This window comes from Canis lupus, chromosome 13, assembly GCF_048164855.1.
Source record: "Canis lupus baileyi chromosome 13, mCanLup2.hap1, whole genome shotgun sequence".
In the NCBI taxonomy this organism is placed as follows: domain Eukaryota; kingdom Metazoa; phylum Chordata; class Mammalia; order Carnivora; family Canidae; genus Canis; species Canis lupus.
This window is the reverse complement of record NC_132850.1, coordinates 57,414,042-57,433,260: the sequence shown is the minus strand read 5'-3', so window position 1 is coordinate 57,433,260 and position 19,219 is coordinate 57,414,042. Positions and strand designations below refer to the sequence as shown.

Below are 19,219 nucleotides of genomic sequence, written 5' to 3'. Positions count from 1 at the left end.
GTGGTGAGATCGAGCCCCTGAGAGGGGCTCCATGCTGAGCAGGGAGTCGGCTTGAGATTCTCTCCTTCTGGTCCTCCCCTTACTCATGCACATGCTCGCTCGCTCTCTAAAATAAATAAATAAATCTTTAAAAAAAAGTTTGACAAAAATTGCACAGTATTTATTGAAGATAATGTTTCAGCACTTCCGGGTTGTCACCAAATACCATGTGATTCTTAACTTCCTTTTCCTAGTCTTGAGTCGCTTCACCTTTACCAAGCTCATATTTGATCAACCCTCCTAACTCTCAGGTCCCAAAACAAAACAAAACACAAGCACAGACACACACATGCATGCAAATGGTGAATTGTCAGATTTAGATTGTCCTTCCTTCTGCTTGACTTTCAAACATTTTTTCCCTTTGTCAATTAGAGTAGGAGAACAACTCTTCAAGAATACTCATAAAAGCCAGGTGCATTAAATGCTTAAGTGTGGAGTCCCAAGAGGAACTGGACTGGAAAAGAATGGAAAACTAAGATTCCAGCATTCTATACATCTTGAATTTCAGGTCTTTCTTGACCCATCATTTCATTTCCAGAAACTGATTATAAGTAAAGAATCAAGAGTTACTTGCAGCACTGTTTATAATAATAAAAAAGGAGTGGGGCACCTGGCTGGCTCAGTTGGTGTAACGTGTGACTCTTGAGCTCAGGGTTATGAGTTCGAGCCCCATGTTGGGTAGAGATTACTTAAAAGTAAAATCTTTTTTTAAAGTAGTAACAATAAATATTCAATAATAAAGCATTTTTTTAGATAAATGATGCTAAAGCAATAGAACTCTACAGGTTCTATGAGGTTATTGCTAAAGCAATAGAACTCTACAGGTTCTGTGAGGTTATTAAGCTCACATTTTCAATATCTTTTTAAAAGATCTTATTTATTTAGAGAGAGAGCAGGGGGAGACAGCAGAGAGAGAGGGAGGGAGAGAGAATCTCAAACAGGAGCCCCACTGAGTGTAGAGCCCCACTCAGAGGCTCTCAATCTCACAACCCTCAGATCATGACCTGAGCCAAAATGAAGAGTCAGCTCCTCAACTGACTGAGCCAGTCACCCAGGCTCCCCACATTTTCAAGATGATTTGGTAGCATAAGTATATGCTTATATTCTATTTAGTAAGAAAAAAAAGTAGACTCCAATCTGAATTTCCAATGATAGCTCAATTTTCTAAGGTATATATAGATAGATAGCTATATAAATAGAAATAGGGACAATTTTTATGCATTAGCTTATACAGTACATCAAATTAAAGTAAAACCTAAAATGAAATCCAATATTCCAAAATTTGTGTTTTAGGTATATGGTTGAGCTCTGGCTGTAAAACTAACCAATTTACCAACCAGAGAGCAACCCCAAAAATCCCAAGTCCTCTTGAATAGAAATCTATGTTTTAATGTGTCCAGTTGGTCTTTAGATGACAAATTGGTTTCTCAGTTGGAAATATCGATCTGGTAATCAGCTAATGTTTGAGTTGTGTTAGGACCAGCTCTATGCTCACAGGAAAAGTGAGAAGTGTGTCTTTTGACTTTCCAATCTTTCCTTTGGTGTCCTCCCCATCCAATCCTCAAGTTTTCTTCACCTCCTCACCCTCATCTACATCCATTCCCCGCTAAATAATACAAGGTTTAGGAAAGGTTATCAAAAATTCATTCAGCCTAAGATAAAAAGGGCTGGCCAGTTTCGTTAAGTACTTCCATCATACGTATTTGGTTTTAGTAGGGATTCAGCTGTGAAGCCCCTGGTTTTTATCAACTGGGGCATTTTCTGCATTGGAGTAGGGCAATTCCAACACCAGTAGGAACTCCCCACCACCTGACCCTGAAAATCCGAAGTTGGTACAGAACCAGTGTCATGTTTTAATCTGGACTCCTGCTGATTGCTTGAGAATTCATTTCTTTATGGATATTTATTGGGGACCTACTATAGGCCAGGCACTCCTCTGGGATTTCAGAGCAATCTTTGGTACTCAGGCTGCATAGGATTCATGAAATAAGACACATGATATGCTGAAAACTTCATTTAATAAAAATTATTTGTATATTATTCATTCTACGTTTTCTCCCACTACTTTCTGCTTAATTTCTTTTTAATTTTTTTTAGATTTTATTTTTAAGTAATCTCTACAGCCAACACAAGGCTCAAACCTACAACTGTGAGATCCAGAGTCTAATGCTCTATGCACTGAGCCAGGCAGGTGCCCTTCTATTTAATCTTTGAAGCAAAAACAAAAAACAAAAATAAAAAAGCCTAGATTTAACTTGGAAATACCTGTCACACCAGGCTTCTGCTTTCTTTCACATTTCAAATACTATTTTTAGACACCTTGACTTTTTTTCTTTTATGACTTTCTTTTATGTCATTGATGTACAAACTTGAGACTCCTGATTACATCTCCTCTTTAGTAAAGGAACAAGAAAATGAAAGTGCCACCTACTTGCTACCACAATAGCACTATTTGCATATCTAAGTTTCGGTGGTTTATTTGAAAGGATGATGCTTTCTTCCATTAAATTGGAGTCTCCGGGGTTTTTTTCCCCCAGATGTTAAACACCATCACTCTGTTACTTAAGAGGTTTTGTCCAGGTTATTAAAGATCTCTTCATATCACACTTGAATGTAAAATCTTAAAATGAGTCATGCAGTGACCTTTGGTCTTCTGAGTATAATGAGGTCTGTTTTAATGAACGAAATTATTTTTTGATACATTTTTAAAATGTAAAAGAAAAATCCGATTACACATTCCTAATATAGCTGGACTTAAGTAGCATGTAAGCTTATTAAATAATGAGAATACTTTATAAAAACTATTATAAAACTCAAACTTTGGGTTAAAAAACAAAGACGCAGCCTCCACCCGCACCCTCCCGCAAGAAAAATTCTCCTAAAAGAAAAACTCATTAAAAGAAAAACTGTATATTACTGTTTGTATAATATCTTTTTTTTATGGACATCTGGATTTCATCCCTACTTTCTTATGTTTTAAATAATGAGATGTATTCAATTTGTGGATAAAAATGTTTATTTTAAAAGGAAATTTTTTAAAGATTTATTTATTTAATTTAGAGGGAGAGAGAGAGCAGGGGGAGGAGCAGAGGTAAAGAATGAGATGTTAAATGTATTTCAACTAAGAGAAATAAGAACAATTACAAAAATAACCAGAAGTAACTGTGAAATAAACTATAGTCTGCTATATGCTATATAATAATAACAGAAAGTAAACATATTGAGCCAGAATTAAAACAGTAGGTCAGAAAAGCACTGTATTGGAAGTCAACATACTATACAACCAAAGATTGGAATCAGACAGACCAGAATTTGAACATGGGTTTTAATCTTATTGAAAATGTGACCTTGTTTTTATAGCCCTCTCTAAGCTAGAGGTTATTCACCTATAAAATGGGGATAATAGTACCTGAGTCATAATCATTGGGAGAATTAATATGTGTGAAACACACAGTACATAGTATCCCATAAACGTTAGCATCATCATCATCGTGACATTAAAGAAACTAGAAGCCAACTATTGATTCAAAGACCTAGTTAGAGGCAAAAATTTATTGACCACATAAAGAAGTTTGTCCACTAACCAAGGTATTTTTCTTTCTTTTTTTTTTTTTTAAAGATTTTATTTATTTATAGAGATGCAGAGAGAGGGGGGGGGCAGAAACACAGGCAGAAGGAGAAGCAGGCTCCACGCAGAGAGCCTGACGTGGGACTCGATCCAGGGTCTCCAGGATCACACCCTTGGCTGCAGGCGGCGCTAAACCGCTGCGCCACCAGGGCTGCCCCCAAGGTATTTTTCTGCTATCGATAGTTAAACAGAATTTTAAGTCTAGTCTGCTTCTAGTCTGCAGATATAATTGCTTTGGCCTCACTAGTGTTGGCAGATACAAGACTGAAGTATTCAAGATGAGGATTAAAATCTAAGCCTACTTCCAAAAGATTCTATGATGCCCCGCTGTCTCTTTGAATCTCTTCTTCCAGGCAATATATATATTATATTATATACATAATAATATGTATAATCATAATTATCACATATAATAATATTCACTGGATATTCAATTGAATGGTTGTTTCTACTATATTAAATGTGTTTGTCCCATGTCTGTCAGTCTGTAGGTCTCTCTGTGTGTATATAAGGCTGTCCTGGAAATTTTCTGTTTGTCCCTCCAGATCTCCACCCTTTCCACTCTGGGCTCTGCACTGCTAAACTGACTTTTAAGAACTCTATCAATGGACGCCCTTGTCCACTGGCTTCTAGATAGGTTCAACCAATAGGGTACATCAGCAGGAGATGAGAGAGAGGGGGGACAGCAAGACTTTGGAGTATTTATTCCCCATATCCCTCCCTAAAGTGGTCACTGAGGGAGGAAGTGGGCTGTAGCCCTTGACCATATACGTAAGAGGGTAAGGCCCTTGCTCCTGCCAGTTCCAGAGAATGGCATCACGGCCATTTCGTGGCATCCTCTTCACCCTTTTGTAAATAATCTCTTTATTAAGATCTCTTCGAACTACCTAATATGTGTGTCTCATGTAACCTGTCCTAACCTCCTGACTGATACCAGCTCTTAATAGAAATAATGTAAAGGACTGTGTAGTTAATATTCTCAGCTGCCTCTCAGCTTTAATATCCTCCTTCTAGTCAACTTCCTTCTTCTGTTGAGTTTGGAAAATATATGCCCATTCCATACGGCATCACTACAACTACCACTCCCAGACTTCGTGGGCCAAGTCTGTTAATACCACCACCCCCCCCCCCAAATAATGATTAGTTCATGTGGTGAAGCTGTAGTTTAAGCCAAATGATAGAGATTCTTCACCCCGAATTTCCCAAATTAGAGGTAAAGGTGGCCCTCTTCTCCTTGAACTAAAGACTTGAATATAACATTGGGACCTTCTGTGGCTAGCCTCCCTACTACCAGTAGATCATTCTACAGAATGAAGCTGAGCAGAGACAAGTAAGGATGAATGAGAGAAAGATGACTCTAAGAAGGGACCCATGGGGGAACACCTGGGTGGCTCAGCGGTTGAGTATCTGCCTTTGGCTCAGGGAGTGTTTCTGGAGACCTGGGATTGAGTCCCACATTGGGCTTCCTGCAGGGAATTCGCTTCTCCCTCTGCCTATGTCTCTGCCTTTGTCTCTCATGAATAAATAAAATCTTAAAAAAAAAAAAGAAGGGGCCCATGGAGTCACTGTGCCCAGTTCCAGACTCTGAGCCCCCAGTCCCTACAGCTCTCTTTTACAATTTTCTTCACCATTATGTGAACAAATATACTATAGCTTTTTTCCTTGAACCTATTGGAGTTTCTATCACATACAACTGGAAAAAAAAAAAAAAGGTACTGATTAAAACAATGGCAAAAACTTTGCAAACTGATGTTTCTACTACTTGAATCCAATTGTTTTAAAGAATTCAGAATTCACCAATGCCAGCAAGAAATGTGCTAAAAATGTCCTGATCTATGTATGCATCAAAATCAATGGGACTTTTTACTACCAGGAACCCCCAAAAAGCCTGTACTGAAATTCAGTTTGCTTCAGGATGTAGTTCCTGGTCCAGATTATTTCCCAGAGGGGAAAATGACTGGACTAGGAGAGCGGGGAATGGCAAAGGGTGTGAAAAAAAAAAAAAAAAGAAGAAGAAGAAGAACTTTCATTTCTTCTCATTTTTAAATTAGCTAGTATGGTTAGGTAACCATGATTAATAACGGTGTTTTGGTTTTACTACCCACTGTGGAACTTTACTTGTTTTTTGGCTGAAGAGAGCCTTGGTAAATATTAAGTAAAGTAATAGAAGAAAATTTATTTTTCCTAAATAGAATAACCTCCTTCCATAGGTATGACATTGTGCAGATTCAAGAACAGTACAATGGGGTGTATACTCCATTACAATAATTTGCTATGTAGTAACAATCCTTGTTACCCACTTCCCTGGCAGAGCCATTGTGAGGTTAACAAAGCCTTTAAAAAGATAGGAAATGGTTTATAAAAATTAATGAGACTTCACTTTCCTATGTTTAGAAGTAGTAAGCCAACACAGCTCACCATTTTTTTGTTGTGCTTATCAAAGCACATCTTTTCACTAAAATTCTAAGTTTAGTTTTAGGGCATTTATATCATTACTGGTGAAGTGGTTCTCTTGGGAAGAGCTTGGGACACTGAAAAAGAATTTGTAAGATTAACAATGAACATCATTAAAACACCAGAACAGAAAAGAAAAGATCAAGCAATGTTCTCCGACCCTCCTCCCAAAGGAGGAGGAGGAGAACATTGCTAACCTGTTCCCCAAGGAGAGGATGAACAAGGAAGACATCCAAATCCAAGTTGTCCTCAATTTACCACTGCTATTTTTACTCTCTAAACGGATACTTGTGAACTCATTTGGAACTTAGAAGAAAATATTTCTAGGGAAAGAATGTTAGTGATATTGGTTAGGTTTCTAGCAGGCCTTGTAAGCCCACTAACCCCCAAGTGGCTGCACCAAAAAATTCTAGTTCCTTGTTGTTCCTGAGGGAAAACAGCAACATTTCCACCCTGCAGCCCACGATGCTGGAATGGCTCCCTATTTCCCAAACTGCCATCCACCACAACTCCTCAGTTTGGAAAGTAGGAATGGAATGTTCCAGTCTCCTCTCCTACTGGGCCAAGAGAAAAAAGAGAATTTTTTTCCTCATGGTGACAAAAGAAAGAAGAATCCTCAGGTAGCCAATGTTAACAGGAAAGGGGGGCAGTGACTCACATATTAGAGATGTTCCCGATTTAGTTTTCAGGACTTGGGAAGGGCCGACATCCAGAAACTTGCTTTGTTTTCTTTCAAAATGAGTTTGTCATCTCTGCCTCATGTGTTTGGTTTAATTTAATAGAAATGGCCGTGTTGCTTTTTGATCATGAGAGGTGGCAGGTGTCCTTACTCTTCTTTCTTGGGTGCACATAATAGAACCTATAAATCCCGGGCTACTCCCCTCCCCCAGCCCTTTGTTCTCCACAGACCTCAAGGGAAAGGTCACTCTAGATGCCTTGAACGGAGGTGCCAGAAACCGTGCACAGGTTCTACAAGTCACCTCACAGGATTTGCTGATGGCATAACCTGAGCGCGATCTCCTTTGTGTTACTCCAACAACAATAAAGCCAGAAATAACTCTGACATACATTAAAAAATGTAAGCGTCAAAAAGCCTTTCTTTCAGCCCCTCTCCCAAAATATTAGCATGTAAATGAGTTAGCTAACAGTCACTAATGACATTTTTTTGCTGCAAAATTATTGGCTAATTATACCCATTATTGTATTCTTAGCCTATCAGACCATGCTTTGATCATCCAGAAACAAAAATGTTTCTTGGAACCAATCCACGGGGCAACAAATGGAGTCTGTTTTGACTGTTCTTTCTGAAAACCCTGTTGCCAGTAGCGCTCATCATCGTCATTGACCACGAGGCTTGGCATGGACCCAGGAAGAACTGTGATGGCAGGCCATCCGGGGTCCTTAGGAGAGGAGTTCCTGCTCGGCTACTGTCCCTTCTAAAGCATTCATGAAAACAAATAATCACCACACAAATGTGTACTCTCCTACCCGGAGTTATCATCCTATCTTTCAGAATACTGGACATTCTCATCATGTAAGTATACACACATTTAAGTGATTTAAGTCTGTCTCTGTTTTAGAGCACCCTTCCCTGCACACCACATTAGGTTACAGATCGCCATACTGAGGACAGTCCAGTAAGATTTATGTATACACGAAGAAGCTAAGAAATATCTACAAAGTTGGCCAAATATTCACATATCTATCATTTGGTTGAAATCAATAATGGAAGATTCTTCCAAACCATAGGTGTTATCTGTACATTTGAAAATATCCAGGGCTCATCTGGCATTTAAACTTAATCACCTTTCAGAAAAGTTTTTTCCATGTAAGTCAAAGCTTAGTGTATTAAAGCAATGTAGGCTTAGAATGGAACTGTCAAGGTCATACCAGACAATATGATGGGGGTATTAAGCTGCACCTCAAAAAAAATAACTTAAAACATATTTACATTCTATCAACCATCAGTACCTATATTACCTTTGAATCAGTCAAATACTTGATGACTGTTGATGTTTATTCAGCCAAAAGTTTTTCTGGCTCTGCTGTATTCACACTATTATAAATGTACTCATCGTTAAATTGTGGTTTTAAACAATTTGGTAGTATAAACTATTGCAGATATTTATCTCTAATGATTCTTTCTTTCTCACAGTTTTGATATAAACTTTCTATTTATGGTAGGGCATGGTAATTCAGGTTAGGGGCAGATTGTAACAAGAACCATCTGTCCTTTTCCCTCTTTTCCCTCATTCGAGTCCTTCTGTCATGATTAATTGTTGTTACACACACACACAAAAAAAAGCGAACCACCTCTTTGCTGGTGTCTTGCAAGAGGTTAGCAGTCATTGTCTTCTTTTAGAGTAATGGTGCTTAAAATATTACATGCTTTGTTCTCTGTGGCACTAAACACATGATCTGCTATTGTGGTTCCAAAGCCTTCCCATAGACTGTGAGAGACAGGCGGAAGCCACTCTTGTGAATGTCAGAGTCTAACAAAACGGAGACAAAATTTAAAATGTTAGTCAAGAACGTTCCACTTTGTATTAAATATCTTGTCTGCCTGTCTCATGGGAATGAAAAAGGATTTAAGGGAAAAATATACATATCATGGTCATACTCATAAAAGTAAGCTTCTGAAGTATAAGACAAATACTGATTTTACATCAAGGTGTATCAATGTTTGATAGAAAATAAATTAAAAACATACATCCACATCTCCTAAAGACATCTGCCACTGCTTAATTTCAACAGTATCCCGAGAGAAAGTGAAAGGAGCTGGAGCTAGGATTTAATTTTTTTTAATTTAATTTTTATTAGAGGGAAATGCATTCTAGGAGGGACAACATGGGGGGTAATCAAGGAGATGAAAGATCTGCTCAGAGATGTTGTATTATGAGCCCTGGAGGGGCTCCCAACGGATCTACTTCAGTTCAAGTGAAAGAGTCATAAAATTTTGTTATAATCCTCAAAAACGCTGCCTACCTAGGCAGCATTTATTAAACACTCTATGTACCCAAAATTGGGTATATAGAAGTGGGAATAAGATGCAAAATTGATAGAAGTTATTGTTGCTGCTGTTTTTAATCATCAAGGAACTTTAATCTATCGGGCTTAGACATTAAATTAAATCCAGGACAAGCAAGAGACATCCTCTAGTGATGTGATTTGGAGAACCACAAAGGCTCTGTTTTTCCCAGAATATCCTTTCCCTTGGTCTACCAATTTTTCTGAAGTTCCTCCCTATTAGAATATTAGAACCATTCTTCAAGTTCAGGCTTTTTGTTTAAGTAAAGATGTGGAACACGGTCCCTATAAAACCCCTGTTACAATATAATGATGTTATGTAGAGGGCTCACACAGTTACCAGATAACATTTCAGTCTTGGCATAGAGCAAAACAAGGTCCTGAGGGAGAGAAATCTAGGACAAGAAACAAAAATATAGGTAAGGAAGGAAAACCAGAATGGTCCAGAATAAAATGTGGGAAGTAGCTAAGGGGAATGACAAAATTGATAAAGTGAGTTCAAACTACGGTTCCAGAATATAGCAACCTTCCAATGCCAGCATGATAAAGCTAGAATTCTACTTGTGAAGAATGAAAAGCTAAGAGAGGTAATCATCGAGAAGAAAGGGTTAGTAACCTGGCCATAGAGTCTTCAGACTGGAAGAGACGGAGACTGAAATCAGGGAGCTCAGTAAAGACTATTGACTTTTTCAAGAATATAGAGACAAAATACTTGAATGGGGTGAAGGTATATAAGAATAAATTGTTATTCTAAATAAATATAATGAACTGTAGGAGCAGACTGAATATGAGAATTGTGGGAAAGAGGGACAACAACTAGTGAGATTTAATGGTAGGTAACAGGAACCTGGCAACAGCATTGAAAGATGAAAGGACACTGGAAAGGATACCTAGTTTTGTCACTGGTGGCCCCTTGCAGACTGGGGATTGGCCAATGTTCCTCTAAACACTTCTAGTCACATGATCAACTAGACATTTCCCATTGCCTTATGACCTAGGACTGGGATACGGGCCAAAGAAACGTGAATCTGCAAGTCACAAAGAATCAAAGCCTTGAGGGTAAGTGACTAAGAGCAGAGAGCCAAGGATACGATTTCCTGGAATGTTCAGTTTGGTGGAGAGGAACAGAGCCATCCTAACTAAAAGGAAAGGCATAAAGAGGAAGTAGAGGGAAGGAAGAAGAGGGAGCTTTAAGAAGAATAAGGTGGTCAGTGGTATGAAATGGTGATCTAAAATATTCACTCTTTTCTCACCTTCAAATAATGATTGTGTAGCTGGATATAGAACTCTGACATAGACCGCCTCTTAGTCCTTCGAAATTATTCACCGTCTTTGGCTTCTGCTGTTACTGTAAGAAGTCTGGTGTCATTCCAATGATCGTTCTTTTGTTGGTAATTTCTTTTTTGCTAATTTCTTTTAAACTATTCACTCTGTCTTTGTTCTGAAATCTCACTAAAATGTATTTTTATTTAGACTCCTTGGGACTCACTGTGAATCGTGAATCTGAGGAGTATATCTTTTAGCAATTCTAAAAGTTCTTCAGGTGCTATCTCTTTAAATATTACATTTCTTCCATTCTCTTGATTCTTTCATTTTAGAGACCCAAAAAAGTTTTATAAGGGTGGTTGAAAGTTATACCTTTTAATTTTCTTCCCCATCCACTTTTCCACCCACCGCCCCCCCCCCGCTCTTTTAAAAGAGAACAGATATATTTAATTATTTTGTTTTATTTTTTTTTTAAGTGAACTCCACACCCAATATGGAGCTTGAACTCAAGACCCCAAGATCCAGAGTCACATCCTCTAGCGACTGAGCCAATTGGGCACCCCCAGTTTATATCTCTTTTATATTTTCCATCTCTTCCTCCCTCCAAGTGATTATATAGAGGTAATTTCCTTAAGCCTGCTTTGCAGTTTATTAAGTCTCACTTCTGGTCTTTAACTATTAATATTTCATTTCCATTACTTCAGTTTTTCATTTATAGAAATTGTATTCAATTATTTCTTTCAAATCTGTATGTTGGTTTTTCACAGACTCATTATTTTCTCATGCTTTAGAGTCTTTCCTTTATGCCATTAATCACGTTATATTTATTTTATACTCCTGATTTAATAGTTCTGTTATCTGGAGTTCTCAGGAAACCTAATTCCCCTAATTGTTGTGTTGTGTCTGCTGACTCTCAGACGTGGCAAACTGTTGCCTTGTATGCTTTGTATTTAGGAATGTGTGTTCATCTTCAGCACGGGAATCCCTGACAGCCTGTTGTGTCTCTTCACAACAGTTTTTATGTTTGCTTCTTCCAGGAGCCTTAGGGTTACCACTGGACAGGACCAAATTTTATATCATTTTTTTGACTTGGTGCAGGCTGATAGCATAAATCAGCTTTCAGCAAACCATCATCTATTTTATTCATTCAAAAAAAAAAGATTCATTCATTCATTCATTCATTCATTCGAGACACACAGAGAGAGGCAGAGACATAGGGAGAGGGAGAAGCAGGCTCCCTGCAGGGAGCCCAGTGCAGAACTCAATCCCAGGACCGCGGGATCACACCCTGAGCCAAAGGCAGATGCTCAATTGCTGAACCACCCAAGTGTCCCACCACCATCTATTTTTTGCAAATAAAGTTTTATTGAAACACAAACATGCTCATTTGTTTACATATTGTCTGCAGTAGCTTTCCTTCTACAATGGCAGAGCTGAGTAGCTGCATTAGACACTGTAAGGCCCCGAAAGGTGATAATATTTACCATCTGGCTCTTCACAGAAAATGTTTGCCACACCCTGGTATAAATTCAAATCCTAAGCCAGAGTAAGAGCAGCCATAAGTTTATAGATTCCCAGGGAAAGAGACCATTTCCTTTCACCCTGATTCTAAACTGACTAGTTTCTTCATTGACTCAATGTGCTACTCAGGAGGTTGCTCTTGTTTTTGTTTTTTAATCCATGCTTTCACTAAGGACATTTTGGGGGTCCTGAATGCATGCAGACTTACTGATCCTAACTCTCTATCTTGCATGAGTCCAGTTCTGAAGGACATTTAAATCCAAACCTTTGGATCTAGAAAAGATTTTCCTGCCACACCAGCAACCCCTCTATGGGATTTTAGCACCCACAGCTCCTATACTAACTACTTTTGTCTTCTGCAGATACCACCTTAAAATCAGCTAGGTGTTAGTTATTTCTTTTCAGCAATTATAGGTATTTTATAGCAAAACATTTCTCTAGTTAAGTAATATGTTATATTTCTGGGAATTGAAAGTTGTGTAAAATGTAACTGGAATCTTGGAAGACTGAAAACTGTCAAACTTTGCTAAAACAATTTTAGGATCAAGAATAAGACTATGTACATGGAGTCACAAAGGTAGCAGATATTTTAGCAACATTGAGAAAGAACTAGGTAATGAGGAAAGTAAAGATACATACAGAGTCACTAATGACTGGAGGCCACATGGCAGAGAGGACTCTGACATCAGACTTGCCCCAATTAAAATCCTACATGTGTGACCCTTAGAAAGCAATTTAACTTCTCATGACCTCAATTTCCTTACCTGTGAAATGGGGATAATATGGACCAACATCTACCAAAATCAAAAGGCATGACCCTCGCAATTAACGCGAAGGTGTTACAATGCTCTTCACTCTCCAGATTACTTCTTTCCTGCTTCAAAGGAAGGAAAGAACCATGTTTAACATGTGGCATAGATAACAGCAAATATTTCTGGCTGAATTTAGCCATTGTCATTGTTTCTATGGCAACTACTTTACCCTGAGAAGAGGGACAGAACACAGAAAGATGCTATCTGTAAAAGATTGATAGTCACTTGCTTGAAATGATCTTCATAACTCTCAGGGTTCTGAGGGCAGGAGTCATCCCAAACACGTGGCAATAAAACTTCCAAGTATCAACTGTTTCCCTTGAGAAACCAGTTAGTAACTGTTAACTATTTAATCATCTGGTCTCATTTTTTACCAGGCCTACTCAACTGTTCTAGAAAGTAATCTAGATTGATATAGGTAATTTGTCAGAGTTTACGCATTACATAGACATTAAGAAGGAAAAAATAAACAGCCAGAAAACATGGTGTGAGAGAAAAGGAGAGTTCAGGTTTGGGACAGGGAGGCACGATGTTGGTTCTCACCGTAGGGGCTGCGAGATGTGGTAGGGCAGCCCAGAAGCAGGAGTGGGGAAGGGAACAACTATCCCACACAAAATACAGTTCAGTGTTATTCCCATTATATAGTGGTAACACAACCATGTGAAGGCCTTGCTTGAATCTTATTTATTCGGATGCAGCATTTTTTTCCTACTAAAGAAAACTGTGATTCATTTTTCCAATAAATTCTTTAGATTACCATCCTTTGAAATCCTGTGTTTTCAAGCAATCTTTTCTGATAGGATTTTTCCCTGCTTCATAGAACTCACAGAAGACAACACGAATCGACTCCCCAAATGAGTTTTTTCTATACCTTTCAGTGTTTTAATCAGTCAAGTTTCATTTCTTAAAATCTCAGACTTGTTTTCAATTAGAACCTATTCAAGTGTAATGAATATAGGGACACAAATCCCCGTTGGTTATCTATTTAAGATTATTTCTAAACATATAATTAACATGACATAATTTCACTTCCAATCATGCCTAGAGAGAAAGGAAAGCAATATTGTGCTTTCCGTCTCTAAAGTACAAATACCCTCATTTAGTAGGGAGCTTATGTTCTAAATAGAAAACCAGCTTTTATTTTATTATTTTATTTTTTTAGAGGCAGAGAGAATGTGCACATAATAGGTGGAGAGGGCAGGGGGAGAGGAGAGAGAGAATCCCCAAACAGGCTCTACGCTGAGAGTGGAACCAGAAGCAGGGCTCGACCTCATGACCAGAGATCATCACAACCACGAAATCATGACCTCAGCGGAAACCGAGAGCCGGTGGCTTAACCGACTGAGTCACTGAGGGACCCTGAGAAAAACAGCTTTTAAAAAACATACTGGATGAATAAATATACCAAAAACCTCAACTTTATTTACTAAGAAAAGCTACTTAAAAGGCATTCTTCCTCATGGTAGGAAACTCAGGTCATATATGTTGAACTTGTCTAGACATATCCAGGACATTTATTTAGAAGATGGAGAATAGATTCTACTCACCACCCTTCCCTCTCCAAAATAGGTGCTGTGATTCTATTCCGTGTCAAATACTCAAAATTAGCTATCAATTGCTATAGCCTGAATGTGTGTGTGTCCCCCGCCCCCCACTTCCTCCCCTCCCCCCAGCCAATTTGTACATTGAAACCTAATTCCCAGAGTGAGAATATCTAGGGATGGGATGGGGCCTTTGGGAAACAATTAGATCGTGAGGTGGAGCCCTCAGTAATAGGATCAGTGCCCTTCTAAAGAGGCCTCCGAGAGTTCCCTGGCACCTTCTACCTTGTGAAGACAGAGAGAGAAGAGACAATGGTCATCTCCAAACCAGGAAGCAGGCTCTCACCAGACACTGAATCTGCCAGTGCCTTGATCCTGAACTTCCCAGTTCTCCAGAGGAATAAATGTCTCTTGTTTTTAAACCACACAATCTGGTATTCTGTTATAGTAGCCAGAAAGGATTACTTAAGACAGAGTTTTAAAAGAAAGGATGGTTAGAGAGGAACTAGCAAGATACCCTTGCTCAGGGCCTCTCCACAGTGAACGTGCAGATTTCTCAGGGCTAGGTACTAGGGAGCACACCAGTACAGCAGTAGCCTGTTTATGTGAGCAGGTATAATTTGAAACATTCTAGAAGGTCCCCTGACCACATACATCTTCTTAGGAATGTAAAATCCTGTTCACAAAGAATTGCATGCATTATTAATGCAAAGGTACAGAATCAAGTGGAAAACCCACTGTTGTGTTACATTAATGTAACTTGAGAGCTAATCAATGCTTCCTTTCATCCCCTCAGTACACAAGTGTATCCCTTCCATATGTGGAGCTTGTTTTGAAAACTCTACACGTCACAGGTTAGAGACTAGTCTCAATCAGTGGAATTAGACAGTGATATTCTCATGAAAAGGGTTTTATTATTTTTTTTATGAAAAGGGTTTTAAAACATTCTTCTGTTTATTGCTCTGTATCCTGAACATACATATTTAATATTTAATTTAATTTATATTTACTCTTTTTTTTTTCAGTATGATTAAAATAATAGAACTTGCGGGAAGACACCCTAAAGCCTATAAATGTTAGAGAAAACTGACCTTAAAAAGTGAATGATGTTTTTCTAAAACAATCCTCCTAGCACCATTTTTGAGTAGTATAGGAGAAAAATATTATTCATCCGTATTTCTTTCAAATAAGAGACAATGAAGAATTCCAAGAAGATCCTTGACATCAGAAATGTGATTTTCCTTAGTTCTTAATTCCTTAATTCTTTTCTAGCTTACTTTACTTGTCATTTTGCAAATTAAAATAAAAGACATAATGAAGGACCTGCTTTTAAATAGTAAAATGAGCTTTGAGAGAGAAGAACAGTAAAGCTACGAACAGGTCATTTTTATTTCCCTGCCGGTGTCTTTTTTAGGAATATTTTAGAGACAATTCATTTGAAATGTTTAAAAAAAAAAAACTTTAATACACTTTTCTGGTTCCATATGATCCTTTCCCCTTGGTAAAACCTGAAGAATGCAACCCATGACACACCACGCTTCAATCATTCTCTTCTAACCATTGCTCAAACCAATTTTGTTGACTTGAAAATATGCATTGTTCATCTTGCTATTCATTATTTATTCATCAACTCTTATTAATAATACATAGTAATAAATTACAAATATCAAAGTTAATATTCTTATGGCTGTCTTGGCATTATCCTTGCAAGTACCTAAATAAATAAAAACTAAAACTTAAGAAATAAACTTCAGTGGAAAAAGACAAAGAAAATACCACCCTCCTAAATACAAGTTTATTTATTTTTAGAACACAATGAAGCTAAATAACCTACTGAGTCAGTCCGGCCTTCAGCGCATGTTATAAGAAGCTTTCTATTTTTGCTCAGTATCTTCTCCTTTGTTGATCTTTAAAACGAAAGCATTAAAACTTTGCAAAGCTGCTCTAGCATTTCATTCTGCAATTATCTTTGTGAGGTTGAGTCATAAATAGATAAACTTAAAACCAAATGGCAATGCCTTCATATATTTTTATCAACTCTTTTTTGGTACAGAGCATTTAAAAATGCAATCGGCCAGGGGTGCTTGACCGGCTTGGTCAGCAGAGCATGTGATTCTTGATCTTGGGGACATGAGTGCAAGCACCACGGTTGGGCCTAGAGATTACTTAAAAAGATAAATGGATCAGCAACATAGACAGTGAATCACAGCAGTTTTCAAGACTAGCCAAGATAGGTGAGGTGATTAAAAGTTGGGACACCATGCTTTACACAGTAAAAGGAAAAAGAAAGGGTGGGGGAGCCATGGGGAAAACCCGGGTATGGGACCTAGGCACCAGACTGGGCTCTGAGTCTCGGTCTAGCTCTCCAGTGTCAACTTCCTTACCTAAATGAGAGGATAGTTACATCTTCCACAAGTGCATAAATTGCCCATCCTATGATCACAACTAGTGCGGCATCGGCATCGGTGTTTTAAAATAAAATATAGGCTCGTGGGCATCAGGGTGGTTCGGTCCGATAAGCGGCTGCCTTCAGCTCAGGTCATGATCTCAGGGTCCTGGGATCCCGGCCCACGGGGCACAAGCCCTCTGCATTTGCCTTCTCCCTCCCTCTCTCTTGCTCGCTCTCTCTGTCAAATAAATAAAATATTCGATAAATAAATGAGTGAATGAATAAAGTGGCTCCTGTTGCTGATAAGCAAAAACAGCAAGCCACTTAGACTGACTGCTCTGATAGTGGCTCTAAGGCCGCGGCGGTCAAGCGCTGGCGAGCCTTGCCTTCCAGGCCTCGGCAGCGGGGGGCGGGGCCGCGGAACAGCCGCCGCCAAGGTAGTAGCGCCCTGGCCTCTGGTTTGCAGCCGCTCAGAGCCCGCCCACCCCCCCGCGACGGGACCTTGCGACTTCCCTGCAGGCACGGCCTCAGTCTCCCCGGTGTGCCTGCTCTGTCCGCTGCATCTGGTCCACGGGGGACTCGGCCCGGCGGGCGCCCTGGGGTCCGTGCAGCAGCCCCTGGACCCCCCGCCCTGCTCCGGGCGCGAGGGGGTGTGTGTGGCAGGAGTAGGGCACGGGGCCCGCAGGTGGCCTCGGGGCAGGGGCCACAGGGACCCAGAGCCCCAGGCCTGCGGGCGGCTCTCCCGCCGAGGTCCCGCGGGGCGGGGGGGCTCCCTGCTGTTCCGCCCCTTCCCCGTCCTCCCCGCTCGGCCCGCAGAGTCGGTCCCCGAGCATGGACGCCCCTTCACATCCCTGCGGAATTCCACAGGCTCAAGGGGTTTCCCAAGGAGCTGGGCCTCGCCGGGGGTTAAATCCCGGGCCACCTGCCGCCCCCGCATCTCCGGGGACCCCAAGGCCCCTCGGACCCGCAGGGGCTCGTGGCCCCTCCCACGGAGGATGCGCCGCCTTCTTGCCCCCCACCCCCCACCCCCCACCCCTACTCCCGACGCCCAGGAGAGAAACGCTGCTTCCTGCCCTGCCGCGGGCTCGAACCCGGGGCGACGGGCTCCGGCTCTGGACGGCGGCCCCTGCGCGGAGGCCAGAGCCCCCCCCACCCCCCACCCCGCTGCCAGGACCCAACGCACGAGCTCAGCGCCCCGCACGGCGTCCTCGGGCTCCGGGGACAGGCGCCCCCGCCCCTCCCAGGCCCCCTGCCCCGGGCTCGCACCCGGTCTCGGACCCCTCCCGAAGGGACTCAGACGCCCTCCCCGAGCCTGGGCCGCCGGCTCCAGCCGCAGCTGCGCCTGGGTGCCCCCCGGGGGGGCCTTTGCTCAGCCCTCAGGGCGCAGGGGTCTGGGAGCTCACCCACGGCAGGGTGCTGGGCCCTGTACCCGTGGGGCCTCGCACGTGTCACCTTCCACCTAGACTAGGCCTTGCCACGGCCACAGCACTGTGCTCGCCCGGGTGCTTTCCCTCGGTCCAGACCCCCCCCCCAGAGCGTCCCCTCCCGTTGCCCCCTGCGAGCTTTCACAAAACTCATCTGCATTTTAACACCGATTCACCGACTCTATGGGATGTTAAAAATACTTGATCCCACATCCTCCCACTACCAGATTCACGCTGGTGTTTTAGAACATGGAACCTCAGGAAAGTTTGCTCTCCAGGGTCTGTGGCAAAGAATGGACATTAATCCCAGCCTCTTAGAGAATTCCAGGGCGTAGGGGGCCGCCTGGGGGCGCAGGGGTTGAGCGCCCGCCTTTGGCCCAGGGCGTGACCCTGGAGACCCAGGATCGAGTCCCGCATCGGGCTCCCCGCATGGGGCCTGCTGCTCCCTCTGCCTGTGTCTCTGCCTCTCTCTCTCTCTCTCTCTCTCTCTCTCTGTGTGTGTCTCTCATGAATAAATAAATAAAATCTTAAAAAAAAAAAAAAAGAATTCCAATGCATAGGGAAAGGTCACTCTGTATTATATTTGCGACTCGTATGTGACTCCTAGCAGCACCCTTCAACTCATGCTATTATCTCTTCTCTCTTCCTTCTTCATTTTACCGAGCTGTCCTTGATGCATGTCTACAGTCACGCTATCCATTTAGAACAAACACTCTCACAGATTAGGTCTCTGCTCAAGACATATTACTCTGTAAAGTACCAATCACAATGACATTTGCACTTAGATTTTTTTTTTAACTACTGTGTTTTTTGTTACAATGATTATCCTAAACTTAAAGCGGGAAAGCTGAATTAAAGGTATTATTAGCCATCTGTATATCGGTATTTCACTTTATGTACAACTGTAAAGATAATGGGTATGTGCTTTGTTAAAATACTATTCGAGTTATTATTTAAGTTATTTCTATATTATTATATCTCCATAAATGTGCCATTAAAATAAAAAAGGTATATTGTCCTATTATAATTATGCTTTTATCTAGAAATAAGTCACCCTTAGCCATGCTTCCATTATTTCCTTTACAGCTATTTATTTTCTTTATCCTGTAATAGCTGTA

At 40.8% G+C, this 19,219-nt stretch overlaps 1 long non-coding RNA gene across 1 annotated transcript; it reads left to right on the top strand.

Annotated features, from left to right (window-relative positions):
• Positions 1-3,695: 3,695 nt before the first annotated feature.
• LOC140602256 (uncharacterized) lies at positions 3,696-11,596 on the top strand. The gene is made up of 3 exons (XR_012005227.1): positions 3,696-3,829; positions 7,333-7,655; positions 10,891-11,596. It is a non-coding gene; the product is annotated as an uncharacterized lncRNA (long non-coding RNA).
• Positions 11,597-19,219: the final 7,623 nt, after the last annotated feature.